At 39.3% G+C, this 23,061-nt stretch overlaps 3 long non-coding RNA genes across 5 annotated transcripts in view; 1 reads left to right on the top strand and 2 right to left on the bottom strand.

Moving 5' to 3' along the window:
* Positions 1–1,785: 1,785 nt before the first annotated feature.
* Positions 1,786–12,653, bottom strand: LOC107318267. Of its 3 annotated transcripts, XR_004308455.1 has the most exons (4): positions 11,830–12,653; positions 9,107–9,160; positions 6,869–7,004; positions 1,786–5,697 (listed from the first exon to the last, which is right to left on the bottom strand). It is a non-coding gene; the product is annotated as an uncharacterized LOC107318267 (long non-coding RNA). The 3 variants fall into 3 exon arrangements; XR_004308454.1 differs by having other exon boundaries at positions 6,869–9,160; XR_001557246.2 differs by lacking the exons at positions 9,107–9,160; positions 11,830–12,653 and having other exon boundaries at positions 1,786–3,740; positions 5,349–5,697; positions 6,869–8,200.
* Positions 4,025–22,787, top strand: LOC107318266. The gene is made up of 4 exons (XR_004308456.1): positions 4,025–4,096; positions 8,194–8,416; positions 12,115–12,181; positions 18,916–22,787. It is a non-coding gene; the product is annotated as an uncharacterized LOC107318266 (long non-coding RNA).
* The window catches only part of LOC107318268, a 114,133-nt gene continuing 107,841 nt past the window's right edge, over positions 16,770–23,061 (bottom strand). The window contains exons 6-7 of the long non-coding RNA XR_001557248.2: positions 22,785–22,874; positions 16,770–17,705 (exon numbers count right to left, since the gene is read on the bottom strand). This is a non-coding gene — a long non-coding RNA (uncharacterized LOC107318268). The remainder of the gene's footprint in view (positions 17,706–22,784; positions 22,875–23,061) is intronic.

Genomic DNA, 23,061 nt, shown 5'->3' with positions numbered 1-23,061 from the left:
ATGAACCAGGCTCTGACTTTGTGGTGTGCTGCTTGGATGTCACTGTGCAGTGATACATTTGTTGTGTACTGTTCTGCTAGAGTAGAGGGGCCTGCATGTCAAACTTTGTCCTGAAACAGGTCTGTGCTCGGAGGTGGGTGAATCTCACGTTTCATCTTCTATACTGAAGTTTTACTGCAGGGAATGGAGTCAAGCCCATATCCCTGGGTCAGTTCAGGCTTCATTAGGTGACCTTTCTGCCTTTGCAATCACCTGTATCTTGTGGGAACGCAGTCATTAATTTAAATAATCTAAAATCAAAATAATAGCATGGCATCTGAACAACTGTCAAGGTAGGTAAATGCACAAGGTTTATAAAGTTATCTTGATGGAAGGTCCCAGAGCTGCTTAAGGTGTGTTTGAAACTCACAAAAAAGCTGCTCTTTTTCACCTAGCGCTAGTTTGAGTATTAGGTCACATCAAAGTCATGAAGTATTTGTTCACAATCAGAGCTAGATGTGATGCCAGGCCCTGAGGAATGAGACAGGAATGAGGGATTAGGACTAAACTGGCACATCTTCTAGTTGTCAGGGAGAGAAAGACAAACAGCAACTCCCAGGTTGGGAAAAGGATAATTTCTCACTCAAATCTATTCACAAAGGACGATCCTCCATGCCTGTTTAGCAATTAATATTAGCCTCCACGCCTAGTTGGGCTTCAGTCCATTACTAAACTGTGTCCAAATTTCGGGTTATTTTCCCTAATTATTCATTGATTTCTTGAATAGAACAGCTTGTCAAGTGGCACGGTTAGAATTTGGGGGTGATTAAATATATATGGCTAAATTCCCCACGTTTCTCAATTCCACAGTTCCAAGAGATAGAGGAAAAGCACCTTTAACAAACACATTTTCAAGGAAATTATAAATTTTTGTGTTATGAGTAATGCAATATTAAACACATACCTCAGCTCTGGAATTTTGTCTGCATCTTTGATGTCAGTGATCAAATATTCATTCCCTTGATTATTCAAATAATTAGACATTTTATCAGTTTCTTTCAAAAGCTCAGAAGTGAAAAGGCAAATTCCTTGAAGGGGTGTTCAATATTTAGCTTACTGTCAGAACAAGAGTCGTTAGGCATGAGGATGGTGTGATGGGGGAAAAAAGTGTTTGTTGCAGAAGGCCTCAGACTTTCAAAGTGAATGCTTTGAAGTTTTACTGTGTTGGTGGAAGTTCTTGCTCAGAAACTACAGGCCAGGTCCTCACCTGAGGATGCTTATCATACTTCCAATAGTTTTAATGGAAGGAGAGCCAAGCCAAGCTGGGGAGCTCTGGTCCTGGATGAAGGGCTTAGTCAAGCACCCCCTTCTGCTTTGGCATAACTGGTCTTTAGAGTCTGTTTTATGAAGAAATTCTGCATTTTGCCCTTATGCAGAAGAGGCAACAGATATGCATAAAAATAGACTAACAGGTCATGTATAATTAAAACTGGATACATACATTCCCCTATTCCTTCACGAACAACAGATTCCGACACTGGTGAAATCCCATCATTTTTAAGGTTATAATTTAGCAGTGGCTGAGAAAGTAACATATTTAGATCTCTATTATACTTAATTGCTTCAAGCTTTCTGACTATTGTGTGGATGTCATAGAGGATTAGAATGAAATCAATTCAAATCTCATGCATAATGTGCAAGAAAATTTTTGTTTGTTATAATTCCTACCATTTCTTATTAATTATAATCAAGATAGAATGTAGGCTGCAGTTGTCTTGTAAATGATAAATACAAAGATAGCAACAGTGTTTTTATTTATTTATTTTGCGCTGGATCTACCTTGTGTAAATCGTATCTGTAAAGAAAGAACAATGGGAGCTTGTCAGTGTCTGTGCACTGCAGAAAAGAGTGCATTTAGAAAGTAAGTAAGTATGCACATTATTTTTATTGAGGGATAAAATTGAAAAACGCCTTGCATCACTTTCAATATGGATTTTGGCTATGGTTTTGTGCTCTGTGCTTCATGTGCTTATGTAAGCATGAAGAAATATCTTCTTAAAAAAGGAGAAATAGGTAGTTTGACTGAAACAGTATTTTTTTGGTTACGTTGTGTCAAGTATTACTTAGAAAAAAGACTTCAGCACAAACCCTAAAATGAAATACTGCAATACATACTTATACATGAGATATTAACACCTATACCTTCTTTTGGGACAGGGCATATCCATTATAGCTAAAACACTGACACTAAAGTAGTGACAAATGGGAAAACACGTATATGTACATATATGTAGATGGTATTTCCTATCAAAGACCATAAAGGCTTAAAATCTCACCTCACCTCCTTGTGTAATTTTACTACTCACAGACCCACAGGTTGCAGTAACACCGGTGAGACGTGTTCAGAAAGAAGAATAGCAAGTGCTAAACTGCAGTACTGGCAGAAACAAAGAATTAAAGACGTGATCACTTTTATTTTTTCTTGTTAATGCGTGTTTGTAAGGTACCTTTACAAAATAGTCAAGTAATTTCTGAAGGAAAACAACCATATTCTTTTCTTTGCTCTTCTTTTCCTTCTGTGCTGGATCAGAAAAATTAGATTGCAGTTGTTGTAAAGGAATTGAGGAGAAAGAGGACAACTGGGAGCATTAAAAGCCGGCAAGTGTTTTTCCTTTTTTGTTTTGTTTCTCTTCAAACTCAAAAGGATGTGACCTCACTGTATTCTTTCCCTCAACAACAATATTCCATTCATACCAAAAGAGTCCAGTGTTTCTATCAGGCTCTAATAGAACGCTAAAATGATTCTTTAAGCAATATATAAAATATCATCTTATGGTGGCCAAACAAGTTTCTGTGCCAGCAAAATAATGCACTGTCCCTCTCTGATGGATCATTACTAAACAGCAGTTCTGCACAGATGATTGTCAGCAAAATACAAGAAGTGACTGGCAGCACTGTGCTGGGCCATACATCAAAAGTACTCCATGAAGACCCCACAAGAGACAGAGAAAGTAGGTACAAAGTCAAAGACTGTATTGTGGAAGGTCTCCCTTGCCACAGGACACAGCATTGACTCTATTAGAACAAAATCAAAGCCAATTTGTATCACACGACATAAGGCACAAAGTCATGACACCGAGTGTCTCATTTATTGTCAAATATTTATCTATCTCCTCTGTAAACAGTGCATCAGTATCAAAGGTGACAGTGCTGAATGGAGATTTAGAATACATTCCATGTATAGGTTCTGCTTAGGATGTGGGAGCAAAGCGTTTGCTATGGAAGCAATCAGCAAACTACAGAAAAGGAAATCCTACAGAAATCTTCTTCTAATATTTTGTATTTAAAAAAATGTAATTTCATAGCTCTCAAAGTGACTGTTAGGAAAGATTGTTCTAGAGCAGACCTACCAAAACTGCTGAGCACAGCTTTTATATTGTTGTATTAATGCAATTTATTTACTGTGAAATGTTCGCATTATTGAATCCTATTTTTCTACCAGCTGGTCATAATGTGAAAAGCAAACCACCCAGCCTAAATAAATAAAACAGTACCATTATGCTGGTATGTCAGAAGGTAGGCTATTCTGTATAATGGAAATGCAAATATGGAAGCAATTGTTACTTCATGGATAAATGAAACTTACAGAGAGATGGTGCAGTGTTGTGTTCTTTTTTTCTCTCTTTTCTTCTGGTAATCATTAGGTCATCACATACTAATCCATCCTTTGTCTGCCATATACCATGCATTGTAGTGCCCTGCTGTGATGGAAGAACAGAACTTCAAAAGGGCTTATGAACATCTCCTTTCTGATCTAGTACCTCTGTGACCAGAGGCTATGGTACTGAATTACCAAAGGTCTCCACAAGTTATTTCACAGACACATCCCTGGGCTGAAGATTACTTCAGATAGTAGCTGTTTTTCTGTGGGCCTCTTTTTCATCTTTGAAAGTATTCTCAGCACAGAATACTTTATGGGCAGCTCTCTCTACTCTGAACAAGTAGCTGATGACTGTACTGTTTACTCACTATGTCCTCTCTGTATTTTTTGCAGTCATTTCAAGGCTCAGGAATTACCCTAATTAAGATTGGGAATGCCATGATTTCAAAGAAAGCAGTAAGTATATTTCTTAACATTTTCATATGCTTTTGTTTTGTGTTGTTTTTCTAGACAAGCAGTGAAGTGAGCAGCTGAAGTGCAGGAGGAACTGAGGTTTTTTAACTTGGAGGGATCGTGGTATCAGAAAGGGAGGACTGCAAGGTGAATTTCAATGTAGGAGGTGCAGAACTACTGGGGAACAGGAAGTGAGGGCTCTGAGTTGGGCACTGTAAAGTGGGGTTCTGGTAGTGTGGGCTCGATGGTTATCGTGGTAATCCTACTATAATCCTAGTATACCCCCTGACCTTAAGGAAAGCAATCTGAGAACAGAATATTGTCTGCTTACGCCCCTGACATCCTTGACTTTGCAGCTCTCAGCTAAGACCTGCTTGAATAAGCAGCTAGATTTCTTGGTGCTTATCTAAGGTAACTAAAACCAAAACTTTTGCAGATCACCTTTTACATTAAATCTCTTTTCCTTAGGAAACAAATTTGCACTTCAGCTTGGCCTATGCTCCATAAGTAAGTATACAAATCAGGACATTTTTCTGATTGAAAAGGCACACAGAGATTGCTCCAGGCTGTTAATACCATGCTTGTGTGAAATAAGGAGAGATATCCAAGAATTTACTTTGCAGAGCTCAAAACTGATAATGCACGCAGCTGAAAAAGTGCTGTTTTTTCAATTCAGCGCACATTCATAATCACTTATGGAAACAGCAGTGTTTTGTAACATTTTTAGTGACATTTACAAGGGTTCTGACTAAAAGTTGTAAGGGCAGGAACTCAGTTCCTGTATTGAGGCAGCATTATTTGAAAATTATCTGACAAACCACATTAAAGCTATCTCAAATATCTAGACAAGAAAGGCAAAGAATTGTAATTTCAATCCAGAGCTAAAGCCAAACTGAAATAAGTTGTTCCAAAACAGCTTCCAACCTAGAACTTTCAACCTTCTATTCTTAATAACTTTGAATCTGAATTTCATTTTATCTCACATCTGCATCTGCTCCTTTGTAAATGACAGAAAACTTCCCATTATTTTTAACGGGCCAAGTGATGTGTTATGGACAAGGTCATACAAGTGGCTGAGCATTTAAAGAATCAAGATATGAACATATTCACAGTTCATAAAGTCATTGTGCCCTGTGTAATGACACTTTGCAGGCACATCTAAGAGGGAGGTGGGGTAAACAAGACTCTGCTGGGTTCTGTGCTGAATTATTTCAGGGTCCTTTTGAACAAATCTACTCACCTGAATGGACCATACCTGTGAAATGATTATTTCTGTTAAATTCTGTTTCTTCTGTGCATTCTATGAAGGCTTTTCTTTAATTCACTATGGTAGGACCAGCAGTGTTCCAAGCCATTTCTCTTTTCATGCTTCTTAAATAATCCTTTCCTAAGTTAGAGGTAAGAAAGTCTGTCTTTATCTCCAGGATAGGAAAGCAGGAGATAGTCCTGTCGTACAGATCGGTTTTGCTTTCCTGTCTGGAGTTCTTATTACAGTTCCAGATCCTCCACAGAACAAAGGAACAGAAAGGGAAAGTCTGGACAGCATTCCCTGGTGCCTGCTTGAGGTCCTCAACTTCTGAATATTTCAGGCAGCATCTCTGTCTCTGAATGAAAGTGAACAAATGAAAACGTGGAATGAGTTTTCAAGGACAGGATTGGTGGGAAGATTTATCATGGTATAGGATAGCTTTCTGGTGAAAAGTTATGGCAAATTAGCCTGAATATAGTACTTAAATATATGGTACGGAGCAATTCCAGAGAGTTATGGCAATAAGCAAAGTAGCCTATGGGTCTTTTTCATCTGGACAGTTTGGGAATGAGTCTCTGATTGGTTTCTCTCATAGTATACTCTGTAGCTGGTAAGCAAGGAGGGAGAAAAAGTCAATATTTGCTTTTAAAAATGTTCAGAATGTTTTGTACTCTGGCCACTATGTTATCCTATTCTCCATGTACATGATATTATATAAAAGTTACCCACTTTCCCTGCAGTGCTAAGGAAACAAATTTAATTGTAGAAAAAAATAACAGCAGCTTGGAGGTAGTGGCAGGAAAGTGCAGGACAAAAGCTGAAAGTAAGAGGGAAGGAAGACGAAACAAAGCACATCATCTCATCACTCCCCTAGCTGCCATAAGAGCAATCAGCGCAAGAGAACATTTCTTTCTGGCTGTGTTCAATTTGCTGCAGTTTAAAATGTCTCAAGTGATGGGGAATATTTTCTCACTACTTATGGAGAAGTTAAGAGTGTGTCAGTTCAAACCAATAAATATCTGGTTTGACGGTGACATTCACAAGTTTCCTGCTCCACTGAGCTCAGTACACAAGTTAACAGCTCACATTCCACAATCAGTTCCTTAATTACCTTGTCTTCCCCCCAAAGATTTGTCAGGAAGCCATCTGATGATATCCCAGATAGATGTGCTATGCCAGTGAAGCATTGGTTTGACTTTGACATGCTTTCTGGGTTACTGAAGATACCTTCCTGGTAGGAGGAGATGACTCAGCAGCTGCTCCAGTGCTTGTCCTCCCCACCCTAAAAACAGTTCCCTTTAAATGCATTTCCTTAAGGGGTTATTCAAGTTACTCATTGTACATTCAGCAGAAAAGAAGAATAAAAATCTTTCCCCAAACAATGTTCTGTATTTTTGAAAGCCGTTTTAGGGTAAGAACTATATAGTATCTAGGACAGAGTGGAATATAAATTAACATGGAAAGGACAAAAGGCGCTTCAAGAGGGTGAATGGAATCCAGAATTTGTTTTGTAATGAAATTCTTACTTCTTAAACAGGCCCATGCTCTTCTCCCTTCTTCATAGATTTTCCACTGAAAATTTTTTATTAGCAGTCATGAGGCAGAGAGTGAAGAGACCCAAAGACCTCGTTGCTGTGTGAATTCACATTATTTTTAGCTCTCCTGCATGAAAAGTTATGAAGGAGAAATTTTAGGCTTGTAGAATGATACCTCACCTATATGTGAAAATAATTCCTTCCAAAGTGAATCCTTATGATCGCATCAAATTACTATATTAAAAACCATAATAAAAATACCTTTTCAAGCAAGACATTCAAATGTACAAAATATAAATTAATTCTCAGAAAACCAGCTTGAATGAAGTCTGCCTTAAACCTGTTCTATAGCTGATTATACTTGCTTTGAAAAATTGTCTTGTTCATATCTACAATCACACTGGCACAACAGTAAAATCCTCAAGCCTTGGCTGCAGCCATGGCACAGAAATTAGATAGAAAACTTTGGAAATAAAATACAGTCTGATTTTGTTAACATGCTTTTCTCTTGAGCACCTGGAGGAAAAGTTAAACAATTTGATACGTTCTTGGCAGAATAATTGCCTAGTGAATAAGTGAAGCAGAAGGGGGCATCTACGTTTGCCCTGGTAGAGCTGCATAGAAATCATACAAGCAAGCTGAGGAAATATGTACTGGCACTAATCAACACTATTACCAAGGTGGCTGCAAATACACTTCCCTAAGAAACTGAAGACTCAGCTCTAAAGGTAGGATGGTCTTTCTGACAGAGGTCTGTCAGTTCTTTCATTAACTTAAACCATGTAAGACTGTACTCATGCATAAATTGCAGTGCACACTGAACTATGAAGTGTAGCAGCATTCATGAAGCCAGAATTAAGATTCAGAATGGTTCTGATAAATTAAAAAGCTGGTCAGAATTCAGTGAGACGACATGCGAAAAAGTGGACAGAAGCAGAAATTTCACCTGCCTATATGTTAACAGCAATTTAGTATGTGATACATCCAAAGAATTGGACAGGCACAAACAGTTACTGCCCATAGAAAAATGTTGCTCCTGTCCTCAACTTTTCACTGCTATCAATAGAAAGGAAACAGCACTGATTTTCATAAAGTCTGAATTTGAAAATTCACACAAACATTTTCAATTCTGAAAGTATCCAAGAAATTTAAGTTAACTTTCTTTGGTTATTGAATAAAGGGACAGACAAAATATTGTGACTGAAGGGCTGGAGGGCTCCCCTGTGCAGGAAGGGCACGTGGCAGTGATGGGGCAGCCACCAAGTGTTATGACCAGAAAAGGACCTAATCCATAATCAACTTTTGTATATTTACAGACAGGAACAAGCAGAGCTGAGGGAAAAGGTTTTGGCCCTTCCAGCTCCCATTCACCTGCACAAAGGACCTCCAGCACTTCCAAAGTGAGCCTGCAGGGGAGATGAAGCAGGCCCCTCCTTCCAGCAGATGAGAGGAAGAAGCAGAGGTATCAGTGCTTCAAGATGTGACATCCTCACTGCTCACCAAGAAAATACATACTGAACACAGTTTCTTAAATTTGAGGTAAACACAAGGTTAAACAGACATTAGTCAAGGTTATTCAGAGTAAAGCAAGTCCTTTCTCAGTATAAAATGATAAGATTAACTTTATTCTTGACACTCTTTTAGATTATTCTTTGATCACATGCAAGATTAAAGCATACCCTGCAACCCATCGCCTACAGTGAAAATGAGGAATATAATCATGCTGAAGTAAAGCCAACAAAACATTTCTTAGGATCAGTAACACTTTTGAGATACTGAGAGTACGTGGATGTATTTATGCTGTACTGCATTAAGCATCTAAAGATGCAACGGAGGACAGATCTCTGCTTAGGCTCTGCCCTAGAAGAATGAAGATTATAATCTCTTTATTTTGCTTAGAAGGTATTTAGAAAGGCACTTAAAGCACAACAAATGCAAGATAAAAACTGTAATCCAGTTCTTTCTCAGGACATAGATCTTTACAAATGTTTGCTGCTGAAAAAAAAATGCCATGGAACTTGTATAGAGCAATAAGGAAGCTAACGAGTGGAACATCATATATTATTCTTTACTTGAAGTGTCCACAAATTATCTACATTATTCACAAGGTTTTACACTTGCCATAGCAATCAAACAAAGCCTGTTGTTTCTTTCTTTTTCAAGATTCAGCCTACAAAGCCACTCTCATTACTGCTGAGGACAAGACATAAGAATTATGTAAGATACAACCTCCTACAATGCTGAACTCCACCCAGTTCTCTCCAGCCATCCTTTCCCATGCATCTGAAACACAATAGAGAGATTTAGGTGCTGAATTCCATATAATGTTCTTAATCACAGAATTAGAAATCCCTCTCCCGAGCATTACTTTTCTACATCCATCTTTTTTCCGCTCCTCTATTTCTTTTGCTTTTCTGTTTTCTCCCCACTGTGACAGAGCTGGGTGGTCTCCCATAGCAGGCACATGCGCTGAGGAAAGGATACTGCCTGGTGCTCTGTCTCTACATACGTATGGATCCCCACTAGCCCAGAAAAATACATCTGAAGAATTATCTTAAAGCATCTGTCTTTTCTAGTGAGATCACTGTGAGTAGACCTACCAAGAGGAATATTTGTGGACAAAATGCTTTTTAGAAAGCAAAGCAGATATTTTTAACAAAAACAATTACATTTTTTTGGCAAAAATAAACCTCATTCTCTCCAAAAAGAGCTTTAATAGCAATGCAGCCACTTCTTGGAAGCCTCCCTGTTTTGGTCAAGTTTCTTTCTCCTGGCAGAAGGATTTGAATAAAATGGTATAACAGTCTTCTCTCATCTGAAATCTTTTCCCACAGACAATATGTTGCTTGGTCTTGTTAATGAGTCTAATTAAGTCAGAATCTGTGGGAAAAAATGTTGCCAAGAATAACTGAAAACAATTATTTTCACACCACCTACTGAAAAAGATCTGCTGTTAAAATAGAGAAAACAACAATGCAGCTGGGTTGTCAGAGATGCTTATAGTTCTAAAATCCCCATAGCCATAAACTTCACAGTCCATGTACAGCAACAGCCTCTGCACAATACACAAGGCAAAGAAAACAAGGCTATTTGCTGAATACAATTTGTCCTCAGCACTAGCAGTGAAACTGTCCATTCTTTACCTAAAGCAAACAGATTTTTTTTGCTTTAATGCGTGTCTACTCACTGTGAATTGTTGTCAAACTTGTCCTCTTGAAACTGCTAAGTTCTGTCTGCCAGAACCTCTGCCCTTTCAGAGAATGGAAGAAAGGCACAGTGGCTGAAGCTCATTTTATTCTTAGTATGTGTTGACTTGACTTAGCCTGTGCTATGGCTGTATTTGGCCCAGTATTTACAAGAGTTTTAACTTCCTTCTCTTGATCTACTGGAGGTTTGGGGTCCTGTGTCCAGTATTCTTTTATGCTTACCTGCTTCTACATCAGTCATTTAGGACTTTTCAGGTAAAGTGCTATCCTACTCGCTTTGCTAAAAAAACAGGCAAATTACATATAGTGAGATACTGGCTGATAAACTAAGAGCTCAAGTGACTGCTTTGTTTCGCGTTCTTAAAGGTATAAGAAGTACTTCTTCTCTCCAGAAGCTGGTACCCAAATCTTTTTGCCTTGAACAAGAGAGCACTGGGATCATGGAAATCATTACAGAATGTTGCTGCTACTGGCTCTTTTAGCATTAGTTTAACCTGTACCCTGCAAGATTCCTGTTTATTTAAGACCTCCAAGTCTCTATATTACTCTTGTCAGCAGGGGTTAAGGACAATTAAGAACAAGGAAGAAGAAAAATTCACAGCCTTTTCAAGCCATCCTCATCTGTCCATCAAACCAGCCTTGCCCAGATCTTATGGCCTAAAGAATGAGAGCAGGACTTCCTAACAAGGAAACTAACACCAAGGAAATAGAAATCCTTCCTTACATGAAGCAGCTTTGGATAAGTCCTTTCACTTCTCTGTTTATGGAATCTTTGCAAATTTGGCATTGATTTTTAAAATTTCTATAAATTAAGAGCATTCATTTCCATATGTTTTTATAGAGCTTGATATAATGCAGCCTTTTTTTTATTTGAGCTTACCAAAGTATGAAGAAATAACTAGAGGAGTCCTACAATTCAGAGTGGAAGTCAGAAGTACAACTGCCAGCCCTTATTTGTGCCTATGCACTTACTTCTTATCTGGTTCTTTCTTTAAGATGTAGTCAAAATTATCTCCTGTTGTTGCACAAAAAATTAACCAAACAAATAATCCTGGCTTCTTACAACTGAGGAAAGTGCAAGGTACAAAACAAAGTGATGTATGTTGAAACAAGGAATCAAATACAGTTCATTATTCTTACAAGAGCACAATGACATACTTCCAAGTCTGGAGATTATTTACTTTCTGAACTATTTTGTAGGGAGTTGTTTATTACGGTCATATTCACAATTGGCCTCGGAGAAGGACATGGGCTTGGAGCTCGTTCAGAGTAATTTAATTAATCTTATTCAAAAAAGCTGCAGCCAACCATTATGACCCAAGTCAATACTAAAATGATTTCCCAAAACTCATTACAAAGTCACTTTCAGGAAACAACTGGTTGTTCCAGAACTCAGAGGCTAAACTATAAATCTGATTTTCTTTAAAGTCTGTATACGAACATTTAAAAATAATAATAATAATAACAATGGTGTATTTCCATGTCTTTTAAATATTGTGGCTTGGGAGGCTGCTCTTCTTCTTTGGTCTAAATCCTCATTTATTGCTTTTAAGTAAGTTAATCTATTTGGTATGTTTGTTACCACATCGTACTGCCCAGACATATAAACAAAACTCATTTTATTTCAAGAAAATAAACACACGGCATAAATTTAATCTGCCTGCCTGCCTACCAGATGGAGAAAAGAACAGGGCCAAGTCACTGACAGAGTAACTGTTTAATCACATCAGCTTGATGTTGACTTACTTATAAATACAAACAGGTCCGCTTGCACCCTTGGGATCTCAACGTGTTTTCTCCCAGTTTCTGAAAGTACATGCAAATTAATTCTTTATTCACTGTTCAGATCACTAGAGAGGAAATACCGTATTTATTACTGATGGTTCATTTGGATACCTGTATCATGATCCATGGAGATAAATGGCTCCGTTTCATAAACTGAGTCAACCTCCAGTTAAGTAGAGAAGTTTCTGTACTGTTTTGATGAACTTTTATTGTAAGCATTAAAATTTATGTAATTCCATTTCACAGACAATGCCACTTCAACAAGATGTTTACTCAGAAACAATCAATAGGTGCCTTGACACTGGCTCACCAGGTAAGGACATAGTCAATACCAACAGGTATATATCAGACTTCAGGTCATTTTTATACATATTTCTTCCAATGTAAAGTAGCAAAATCATTCCTTTGTGGGGTGAAAGAATACTCAGAGCAGCAAAGAATGCTGAGTATTTGTCTCAGAATATCAGTGTTGGCTATGGAACGGAGGAGTACAGTTCTCGTAGCACTGCTGACTTGAGGAAGTGCTACCAGTAAGAAAGGAAAATTCTGCCCTTCCAAAACACCCTGTCCAGTTCTTTATAACACTGTGGTGTCATTGATTTGATCTATCTAAGCAGTTGTCATATGTATGTTCTGCAAATCAGGTAAATAATAGTCGGGAAATATTAGGAAATGAGAGAAGGAGAATATTGAAGAGAATAGGTGGGTCACTAAAGTAATAAATAAATACATTTGTCCAGAACAGCAGAAATGTCAGTACTTACCTGCAATTACATGTAGCCAGGAACATTCTACAAATGCTTGAATTACTCTTTCAAATATGCAGTTTTTTGGTTCTTTATGGATTTTGCACTAAGCTCTCCATGGTGAATCCAAGCGAAGATAGGAGCAAGGAAGACACATGAGGATTCCAGCCCCTCTCATTATCAGAACATGAATTTAAAATGGCTAACTACAAAGATCACTATTAAAAAATCTTGGTAACACTTAGCTCTGTCAAAAATGTAATGAAGTGATTTTCTGGCACTGTGTTCCAGCACTACAGCTGAAGTGAGCTGAACACACTCTGCCCTGGGCTGGTACAGAGACTGAAAAACCAGCATGTCTGCTGTTTTGATGGCTTATTTTATTTCTTTCTGACTGCGACCCTTTCTGAACCACAGAGCTCTATTCAGGACCAGCAAGGGCTGAATAACTGAATTTGCTAGGCAGGTAACCTTCCTTACTCTGACAGTCAATCCAGCAGAAGATAAGTCACTGATCTCCTGTGAGAAAAAACACCTAAGAGATAAGTCACGACACTGAGCAGATCCAAAAAGGCAAAATCCAAGAAATACAGTGAGATACCTAAATCTAAATATGTAATCCTGTATTCTTCCATACCTCTGCTGAACTATTGTTTCACTTGGGAAGTACTTAACATGCACATGGGCCTTCATGTTTGTCTTGAAAATTCCACTAGCATTTAAAGAACAATCAGTAATTTTTACACCAACAACATTCCTAGTAACAGTTGTAGGATCAAAGACTGGATTCAGCCTCCCGGTGCTGCTGCCAGCATACATGTGATGTATACTTGGGCACAGTGCTCACGCGCTGCACAGCTGAAGTGGGCACATCATCTAGATTTCCATTAATCTGGAAGCTCAGCGTGAGCTGCTGGATACTCATGAGCATGGAACAGATGCTCAACATCATCAAATTTAGTCTGACAAAGTTCCTGGCTAGAGAAAGGGAGCTTGTGTTGGAAAGTCATACAATAACCCTAAAAAGAGATGCTTTGAAGGACCAGTGCAATGCTTTTTCCAGCCAATTACCCTTAAACTGCCTTCTGCACAGTGCCCTGTTTTCAACAAGCCTGTCTTTACACTCATCCCTTTCTGAAATACAGATTAACACCCTGCTAGGCAGATAAGAATATTGACTGCAAACGTCTGGAGTTACAGATTAGCCTTTAGAAAAGAGAAGGAAGCAGTTGCACACACAGAGATACAGGCATGGGGGACTGTCTGGGGCCATCTAAGTGCATAACCTCTTCCTTCACCTCACCCCAAATAGTCCCTGCTGAGTGGCTTACAGCCCTTTTGGTTTCCCAGGTAAAACCACACTTCTGCTGGGGACTCCAGCTGCATGAAGGCTTGTTTGTGTCGGAGCCAAGGCACTTTGGAAGGAAAGACACAGATGCTTCCTTGTCCCCCTGAGTTCTCAAGCCAGGAGCTGGACATCAGTGCCACCTCTCTGCACAGCACAGCTGATAAATGGGATTTCTGCTCACGGGTATCACTGGGCTGTTCATCTAGCATGCTGGCTGCCTCAGATAGCAGCTCTGAGCCATACAATTTGTCTGCTTCACTGTGCAGGGAAGCCTGTGCCCTAACACTGTTTTGCATCCATCCCTGGCACCTGGGTTCAGAGAGGTGGGAGCTGCAGGGAATAAGCCAGTTACTGGTTATGGCTGGCTGAGCCCAAGTGGAGGAAGTGTGCTACAGTGCCCACTGTTGATCTCCAGCTAATGTAACTCAACTCATTTGTGCCAGTATCAGTAGAAATGGGCTGATTCACCCCATTTATTGTTTCTTTTTGTCTGCTTACTGCATTTTAACAACAGCCAGGTACAAAACCACCTGACTGGGGTCATTAGACAAAAAGACTTTGAGCTCTTAATGTTTTGTTTGGTTAAAGACTAGCAAAGAGAAAAACTTAGACTTCTGATGGGAAAGCTAAAGCCCTGAACACTTAGCACTAATACCGTGGTTTTCAGTTTCTAAATGCTTTGCAAACATTGATTAATTATTCCTTTCAACAGCACTTGGTTATTTTCAGTTACTAGAGAGCATATTTACCAAGTTAGCTCCATTCGTGCACAGCACGTTGTTGGCAACAGGCAGGAGCGTAAATTGATCCATAACCACATGCTGTAATTTGCAGCAGATTTGCTTCACCAGACACCATCAGCACAGCTCCAGAGGCAGCCCAGAGGAGTGCCCGCCCCTCCTTGTGTCCTATGGTGGTGATAACCTTTGCCTTCTATGCTACACTGAGCAGAAATACCAAATCTGTTTGCTGTCCCACTTGGCTAATTGCACAGAAATGGATGTCAAACAGAAGCTTCCAGCTTGACACACACACACAAAACACAATAACAAATTTTGTTGCATATCATGCCAAATTATCCATTACAGCACAGAAGTGAAGGAGAATAGGCAAATGTTTGATAAAGCACGTGAATGAGACTGTCCCTGTGCAAAGGCAGCATTTCCTGCACACAGTAGTTGCTAAAGACTCAAAATACTCTTGTAGCCTATCAGGAATTTGCCAATAAATTTAACAAATCAAACCCAAACTCAACCAAACCAAAACAAACCAGCTGGAGAGAGAAATACGGACCATCCTAAAACCACAAAGTGCCCAGTAGGAAGGAATAAGCTCAGAATGCATGGCTGCAGGCAAACCTCCCTGCTCCGCACAAGTCCCACTAAAGACCTGTACCAGTGCTCAGCTTCCTAAAAGAGCAGCTATTACCACTGAGTTCTTTATTTTCACCTCCCTGTCTCTCCCTTCAAATTGCATTTCTGGCAAAGTTTTCTGTAAACCAATGTGCTTCCACTGGAAACGACTGTGTCAATGAACTGTGACAGACGACTGAGCTGTTGCTACAGGCCAGATAATACCTCCACAATTCAAAACAGGGTCTTGGGAAGCATTAAGCAATCACTTTTTAATTAGCACTGCCTAAATTTTTTTCCAGTGAACAGATATCTGGCATTTAATGCTGGAAAATGTTGAGCTGCCCATAACCTTCGGTAGACACAAAGAATGGCTGCCGGCACCATTTTATGTCACCTCCTGTGCCAGAAATCCCTCTGCAGGGCTCCAGGCCTCAGATCACAAGGAGCACAGAGCTGGATATCACACACCAAATCTGGCTTCACTGAGCATTCACAGCAGCTATAGCTCTGCATATGATTGGCTGCATCTTTCCTCATGCTCGCTGTTGCTTCGCTCAGCTTCAGACTGTACAACCTGACAGAAGACGGTGCTGTGCCTTAACATCACAGACCCAACACAAAACTGAAGAATCAGGAACTAACTCCTGCAGTACAGCTTAATTCCTAGAACAGGAATGGGAAGGAACCCGAAGCTTTCCTACCTCAAGACATGAAACATAATGAATTAGCCATCTCTAGCCCTGTTTGCATTCAGAATGTTTGGCTGCAGGTAGAATAGCATTAGCAGGCGCTGGGAATTTGGCGTGGAAAATGGCTGTATTGGCAAAAACATCATACAGATCTCACAGCAGAAAACAAAGAAAGTATTGGCAAATAGATTTTTTTTTGCTTGTATAATTTCATCTGTACCTGGGCTTTTGTCAACACAGCTTTTTTTCTACTCAGTAAAGCTTCCCTGTGCATGAAAGGCCCAAGATTGGTATCTATTAACTCCTACATGAGCGTTCAGAGTTTCCAGCATCTTTTCTGAAAGAATTTCCCTATAAGTGATACACAAGTCTTTACTAGAATCAGGCAGACAACATTTACCCAAATTTCAGTCTCAATAGTTAAGACATGCTCTGGGATTCTTTGATGGTTTGTTGGGGAAGAAAACAAGCACCCTTCCTGCTGATGGGCCCTAATTTGCCTGCATCTCTGCTCAGTACAAAGAAGCAGTGAGGTAATCACACACACTTCTGCCATCTGCTCTGCAAATACTCTGAGCTTTCATTTGAGAAAATGGTATGTTGCATCGAGATGCAAACAAAGGTTTGAGATTATATTCATTCATTCCAAACCAAACACAATATTTATTTATTCTCTTCAGTGTAGAGAAACTTGAAAAACATTTTAAAAGAATGAAATATAAACATTTCTAATGAGGAAGTGTAATTTTAATCTAAGAGTGGAATTTTCATTTTCTGATATATGGTTACATCCCAACTTTAGGCTGAAGAAGGTTGCACACACCTACTGTTTCTCTGGATATTAGCATTTAGTGCATAAGATAATTAAACGATGTGCCTTATTCTGAAGTATCGCTTTTTATTGCTGTATGCACAGACATACCAATATAGCTTGCCCTGCTAGTCTGTGAAATAATTACATGCTAAAAGCACAGTGATTACAGTGATACCACATGTGACTTCAGCATAAACCTAAGAATATCCTAGGCTTATTCTAAGAAGATTCTCGCAGCAAATACTTCACTATTTATGCAGAGGATGCCAATGGATAATATGCAGAAGACATGATAATGTTCCTCCTCCACAGAAGGGACAGGCTAGGGTAGTGTTCATCTCACCCAGTTACCAATCTCTGGCACTAGCCAGAGCCAGATGTTATAGAGAAAATGTGAAATCCATATGGTAAGCATGGAATGAAGTAGCTGTAGTTTAAATGCCTTTCCAGTATTCATTAAAAAAATATTTGGCTCATGTTGTGAACCACGAGGAAGCTTTATCCCTTTCTGAAACTGGAATTAATATCCCCTGCCCCAAAACTCATTCTAAAATATTCAACTGCAGATTTTCTCTTTATTCATAGCAGCCCCAGGTTTCAGGCTTTTGCTGTGTTTTTAAACCCTGTCATACTGCTGGCAACAAAAATCACAATCTAATTGAACTTACCCACTTGTTGAGTGCACTTAATACTACAATCGCTTGAGAAATGCAGCTAATTAATATTTTCTTCATTGCAATAATTTTTGTTCAAATGCATCCGAACTTACTATCAATTTTCAGTTTTGCAGAAGGATGAATTCCTCATGACGCAGAAAAGCTTTTTTGGCTTTTTTTCTCTTTTCTATAGGACCCAAGGGAGAACTGGCGCTTGCCTCTTATGAATCTGTAAAGCAGAACAGAAAAGAGGAAAATATGAAACATGTTCCCTCTTGCATTCCTCAGGATGAGGGTGCTGGATGTGTCTGCAGCACAACCAGTTGAAGCTGATTGGCGCCAAGCCCTGACAAGCTTCCTCTCTAATAAAATGTGTTTCTCTCAATATAAAAATCTAATCGGCGGAAGTTGCTTGATACATTCCAAATGTAAAGCATGTTAAACATCCCAGACACTGACTGGTTGAAAAGGATCGTTACTCGCAGACTCTTAATCAAAGCTTCATTTCGTGTCATTATTTATTTGCTTTTACATGTTTCCCGTTTGCTTAAATGAAAGTGTCTGGTGTTGGAAATTGTCACAGTGAGCTCAGGGAAACCAGGCAAGGAGTTGTGCTGCATTCATAAATGCCGAGGCACAGTGTGTCGAGTTTGAATTTTTGCATGCAGCTTTTTGCGCTTTATTGTTGTTGTTAATTTTTGCTTGTAAAAATCTACAATGTTTGCTAGGTTGTAAAATATTGATTTATTTTGGTGATTTGCTTTGCAGCAAATTGAGGCTATATGAAAGCTAAAAACAGCTTCACTTCAGCTAATTATGACGATGGTGGGCTATAATGACTCAGATAATTGTATTTGTTTGACATGTACACTGTAAGTCAGAAATAAACCCTTCTTCTGCTACACATTCTCTCTATGGAGAGTAAATGTAATTTAAACCTTGTTAAGATCTGCCACTTCTCTGCTTATGAAAGTTGTAAGGTGATATGTACTTGAGCCAATGCCTTGGAAATCACAGGATTGCAGGGAATGGAAGGGACCGCAAGAGGTTATCAAGTCCAACCCCCTGCATGTGCCCTGCTATACATCACAAAGGTAGGCATCCAGACAGGTCTTGAATAGAAAGCTCCATAGAATGAGACTCTACCACCTGTCTGCACAGCCTGTTCCAGTGCTCCATCACCCTTATTGTAAAGAAGTTCTTCCATGTGTTCGTATGAAGCTTTCTGTGTTCACATTTTAGGCCATTACAAATGTTTTGGGCAATCCTAGCTTGCTTGTAAGAGAAGAACTCACTCATGTTGATGGTGGTGCCATAAAAGATTCAAACTTGTAAATGGAAACACATCCCTGTGTTTTTCCACAGAAAAGATAAAATTAGTAGTGTTTCTCATAATGAAACATTAACTGAACTTTTTTTCCCCCCTGTACTTGTTGAAGCCATGGATACTCCTAGCAAAACCTGATTCTGAAGAGACAAGCATCTGGGCAGAATAACTGGAAGTCAGACACCAGTCTTGCAGTGTGGCATGGAACATGGACTTGACCTATGCCTCACTTCAGGCAAAGTTCGTGTCTTGCAGCTTCAAGGCTGTTCTCATGGCTTTGCCAGAGAGAGAATTTGACTTTTGATATGCACTTGCTGGAGATGAAAGTACACCGCTGCGTATTTTTTATCTCAGGATCAAATGATGAGCAATCACATCTGGAGCAGAATGCAGAATATATGAATAGAAGCCCAAGTTCTGTCACAGATGCACAACAGATTTTTGCATGATAACTCCGGATGTAGATATATTCTGGCTAACTTTCAAGCTAACCACGTGGGATACCTATAGCTGGAGGTCCTTGGGTAGAATTCCCAGCCCCCAGTCTTCTGTACTTTTAAATCTGTCCTGCTCACGGTATCAAGCCTTGTCAGCTCCAAAACCAGGCAGAATGTGCCTGCACTGACCAACACAATCATCAATGTCTGCCTTGCAGAACAACAGCTACTCAGGCTCTGAATCATTGTACTCTGTCAGGGCATGGGGAAGGACTGGGAAGCCAGAATCACAGCATCTGCAATTTCATATTCCTGCACTGGAGGTAAGCCCTGGGAGCGAGAGGCCTCAAAGTGCCAGAGGGCAACCATGGCTCTGGGCATCACCTATGCAACTGAGGACTTGAAATCCCTGACTTTAACCTGAATACAGATCCTTCCACCTTAAGCCCTTTCCTAATGAAATCAATATTCTGGTCAGCTCTACTGCTAAGAAAAACAGCTGTAGCAGGCAGGGGAACATATTTTGTTTTCCCAGGTCCCTGTGCTGATGCTTCTCAAATGAAATTTTCTCTGACGCTCAGGCATAAAATCTTGAAATTAAAATGAAATGCAATTGCTAATGAATGGAAAATATTACTTGCTGGCCAGCTCTATTTGTACGTACAAAATATCCTAGACACCTCCAAGTTTCTTTCATGCCATCTCAGATTATTTTCCTTTATTGTTTTACCAAGATCTCCAAAGCTGGCTGCATAGGGGTTTTCACTGCCCAAATTCCCACTCGTTATTCTATTTGACACTTGGATCCCTTGAGCAGCATTGAAAAATTACTAAGCCTTAATATCCGTGCAAGAATTCCAAACAATAGCTACAAAGAAGGAACTGGTCCTGGCACTAAAAAACCATGAATATGTAAGACAAATCGTATCTGGAGAGATAACGGGCTACCAGAATCGTCTTTCAAAAGATATACAGTGTAAGCTGCATTCTCCTCAATAGCTCAAGGGGCTTATAGTCAATAAATTTAACAGGCTGCAACCTAAAAAAAAGGCAAAGCTAAAGTACAGCATGCAAATACAAGCTAGAGTGGACTCTTCTACCTTAGGACAGAGTTAATATAGGGGAAATGACAAAATACATAAAAAGGAATACACAGGATTTGACAGAGTGTGGTTGTTTTTTCTTTTAACTTCAAGGCAAACTACCAGACTATTTTAGTTTACAAATAAATCAAACAAAGAACTTTTATCAGTTTGCATAGAAGTCTCATTTTCAGCACTGGAAAGGTTAAGCTTCAGAGCCTTTCTCTGTATGTGTATGTGACAGATTACAAAGGAAGTAGTGTAAATAATGACCTTGCTGAAAACAGATTAGCCTCAATGATTATATAGTAATTATATAGTAATGTTTTCTTCACTTACAGATTAAAATATCAATTGACAGTTTCCATAAACAAGTGAAGCTCATGGTAATTCAGTGTAATAGGATAATGACAGTAGCAGTATCTGACAGCCCCATTTCTGCCTCTTGACGTTATTTATGGTATTCTGATGCTCAGTCTAGGGAGCTGGATCCTCAGCTTTGCCAGATGTGTTTGCCGTGGCTCAGTGTTTATGTGACAAAAACGTTTCCTTTAGGAATTTCCTTTATTTTACAGTTACGTGGTCACACTAAGTACAAATGTGTTGGACCCATCATGTTCTTATGGTTGTATTCTTTTAAAGTCAACTTTTCAAGACCTGCCCCTACTACTCTCAGTAACTAAGTGCACATGCTGCCTGATTTCTCACTAGTTGACCCCTCGTACTGACCTTTACACTAAGTTTAAGATGTTGGTCAAAACTTCAGCAGATGGACTATTCCCACCAAGGCTCTGTTCTTGTGTTTTTTTCTTTCCTCTTTCACTTTGCTGTTTCTAAAAGGCACTTGTGAGGATGGAAACAGCGTACATGGGATGGGTACGGTGTTGGATATGGCAGGCCAGGTTTCTCCTCTGACTCAATGAGGACTCTTAGGACAGAAAAAATCCTGCTTAGATAGAGGCAGAGCAGAAGGAGGCTCTTGTAGTTAAAGTTTGTATCTTAATACAGAAAGCAACAGGCAAATATTCCTTATCTTTGTGAGCAGGTCAGTGCTTATGAGCACATTCTGGTTTGCTTGCCATTTCCAAAGCTGGAAATAAATCAACCAGAAATTGTAAGTAAGTTATCTGTCGCTGTGCCCATAAAATTGTCATCCCTCAAAGAATTCTGCCTAACCTGGTGATATCATTTCAAAGTCTGCACATGCACTGGTAGCTGTACATAGTGCAGGACAGGGAAGGAAGCAGCTCAGTTTGCTTACTGGCAGAGAGCAACCTCCATTGTAAAGTAAGGGGATGAAAAAGTGGAGTCAATTTGGTTCACAAGAGAAATGTAAGGAACAGCACAGCACAAACTCATCAAAGGAGTCTTGGCTTGTGGTACCTGGGTTCTTCATACAAATCTAAGTGCAGTTTTGTCTAGCGTATGTCCTGGCAGAGAAACCAGGGCTTTAAAGCAGCCTATAAGAACTATGTTGCTCTAGCAAAATTGGTTAATGTTTCATTATGTTCACTGGTGAAAGACTTAAAAGGCTGAAATTTTGACTTCCTAAATTGTCAATCATCTTTAAGATGCAGTAAATTAAGATTTTTCTCCAACAATATCTTTTATTAAATGTATTAAGCTGTCAGACATAGAGCCTGGGTTTCTGCTTTACCTTCACGCCAATGGAAAGGAAGATAAGCAGACAGGACGCTGTGCTATATATTTGAGATTCTGGATTATTATTTTTTCATTCTATCACAAAACTCATTTTAGGCAGATCCATGAGAAGTGTTCACCAGAAATGGTCAGCACATCATCAAAAAGGCCGTTAACCCTAACCATGGATATCTGTACTCATGGTAAACCATTTCTTAACCTGTGTCAGTACAACAGTTTGTGAGTGCTGTGTAATGGGGCCGTAGGCAAACACTGTGTAAAGCAGTCACATCCAGCAACGATAGCAGTCTGTCTTCAGAAGCACAGAGCACAGTTCAAGCTACAAAATCCATTCAGAATGTCGAAAAAATCAAGGAGATTAACTTATGCTGCACTCAGTGCTGTTCTAGTTGGTTTAAAACCTTACCCATATTTACACTGAAGGGTCAAAATGGTAGAAACAAACAAAACAAATGAGCCTCAGCACTTGTTGAACATGCAAGTAATTGGAAAAAAGAAAAAAAAAGGCTTAAAAAACAGGCTGCCAACCCTCGATCAATGAAGGTGTCTGAACATTGCACAGGATATGACAAAGGAGCTCTCAGTCTAGAAGGGCAATAGTTAAGAAGCCACCCAGGGAAAGCAACAGACTAATCTCAGAGTCCAATGAAAGCCGTAATCTTCTAACAGACAAAATCAACCCCTTCCATGTTTTCTCTGTAGTTAAGCTGAGGAAACTATCTCATGGTAAAGAGTGAAAAATACACATCCAGTGTGATAAATTTGCATCTACATACATCTAGCAATTAACTTATAATTACCTTTTCTCTCTTTTAGTTCCTCTTGTTTCTTTAGCAGTCATCCCATGGATATTTTCATGAAGATGATCTTGAGAATAGAGAATGCACTGTCTTGTGAAGAGAAGAGAAAATAAAAGGTTTCTGAGGGTTATATTCACCACACCACGCCCAAGGGATTTCACATACTATCAAACTGTGCTGATCGTAGCAGGAAAAGGCAACAGATGAATGTAAATCCACAGAGTAGAACGTTGTTGTCCTTTGAGACTGCATTTAAAAAGTGGAAGTCTACATGTTT

Source organism: Coturnix japonica, chromosome 9 (genome assembly GCF_001577835.2).
Source record: "Coturnix japonica isolate 7356 chromosome 9, Coturnix japonica 2.1, whole genome shotgun sequence".
Lineage (NCBI taxonomy): Eukaryota > Metazoa > Chordata > Aves > Galliformes > Phasianidae > Coturnix > Coturnix japonica.
This window is presented reverse-complemented; position numbering and strand designations above follow the sequence as displayed.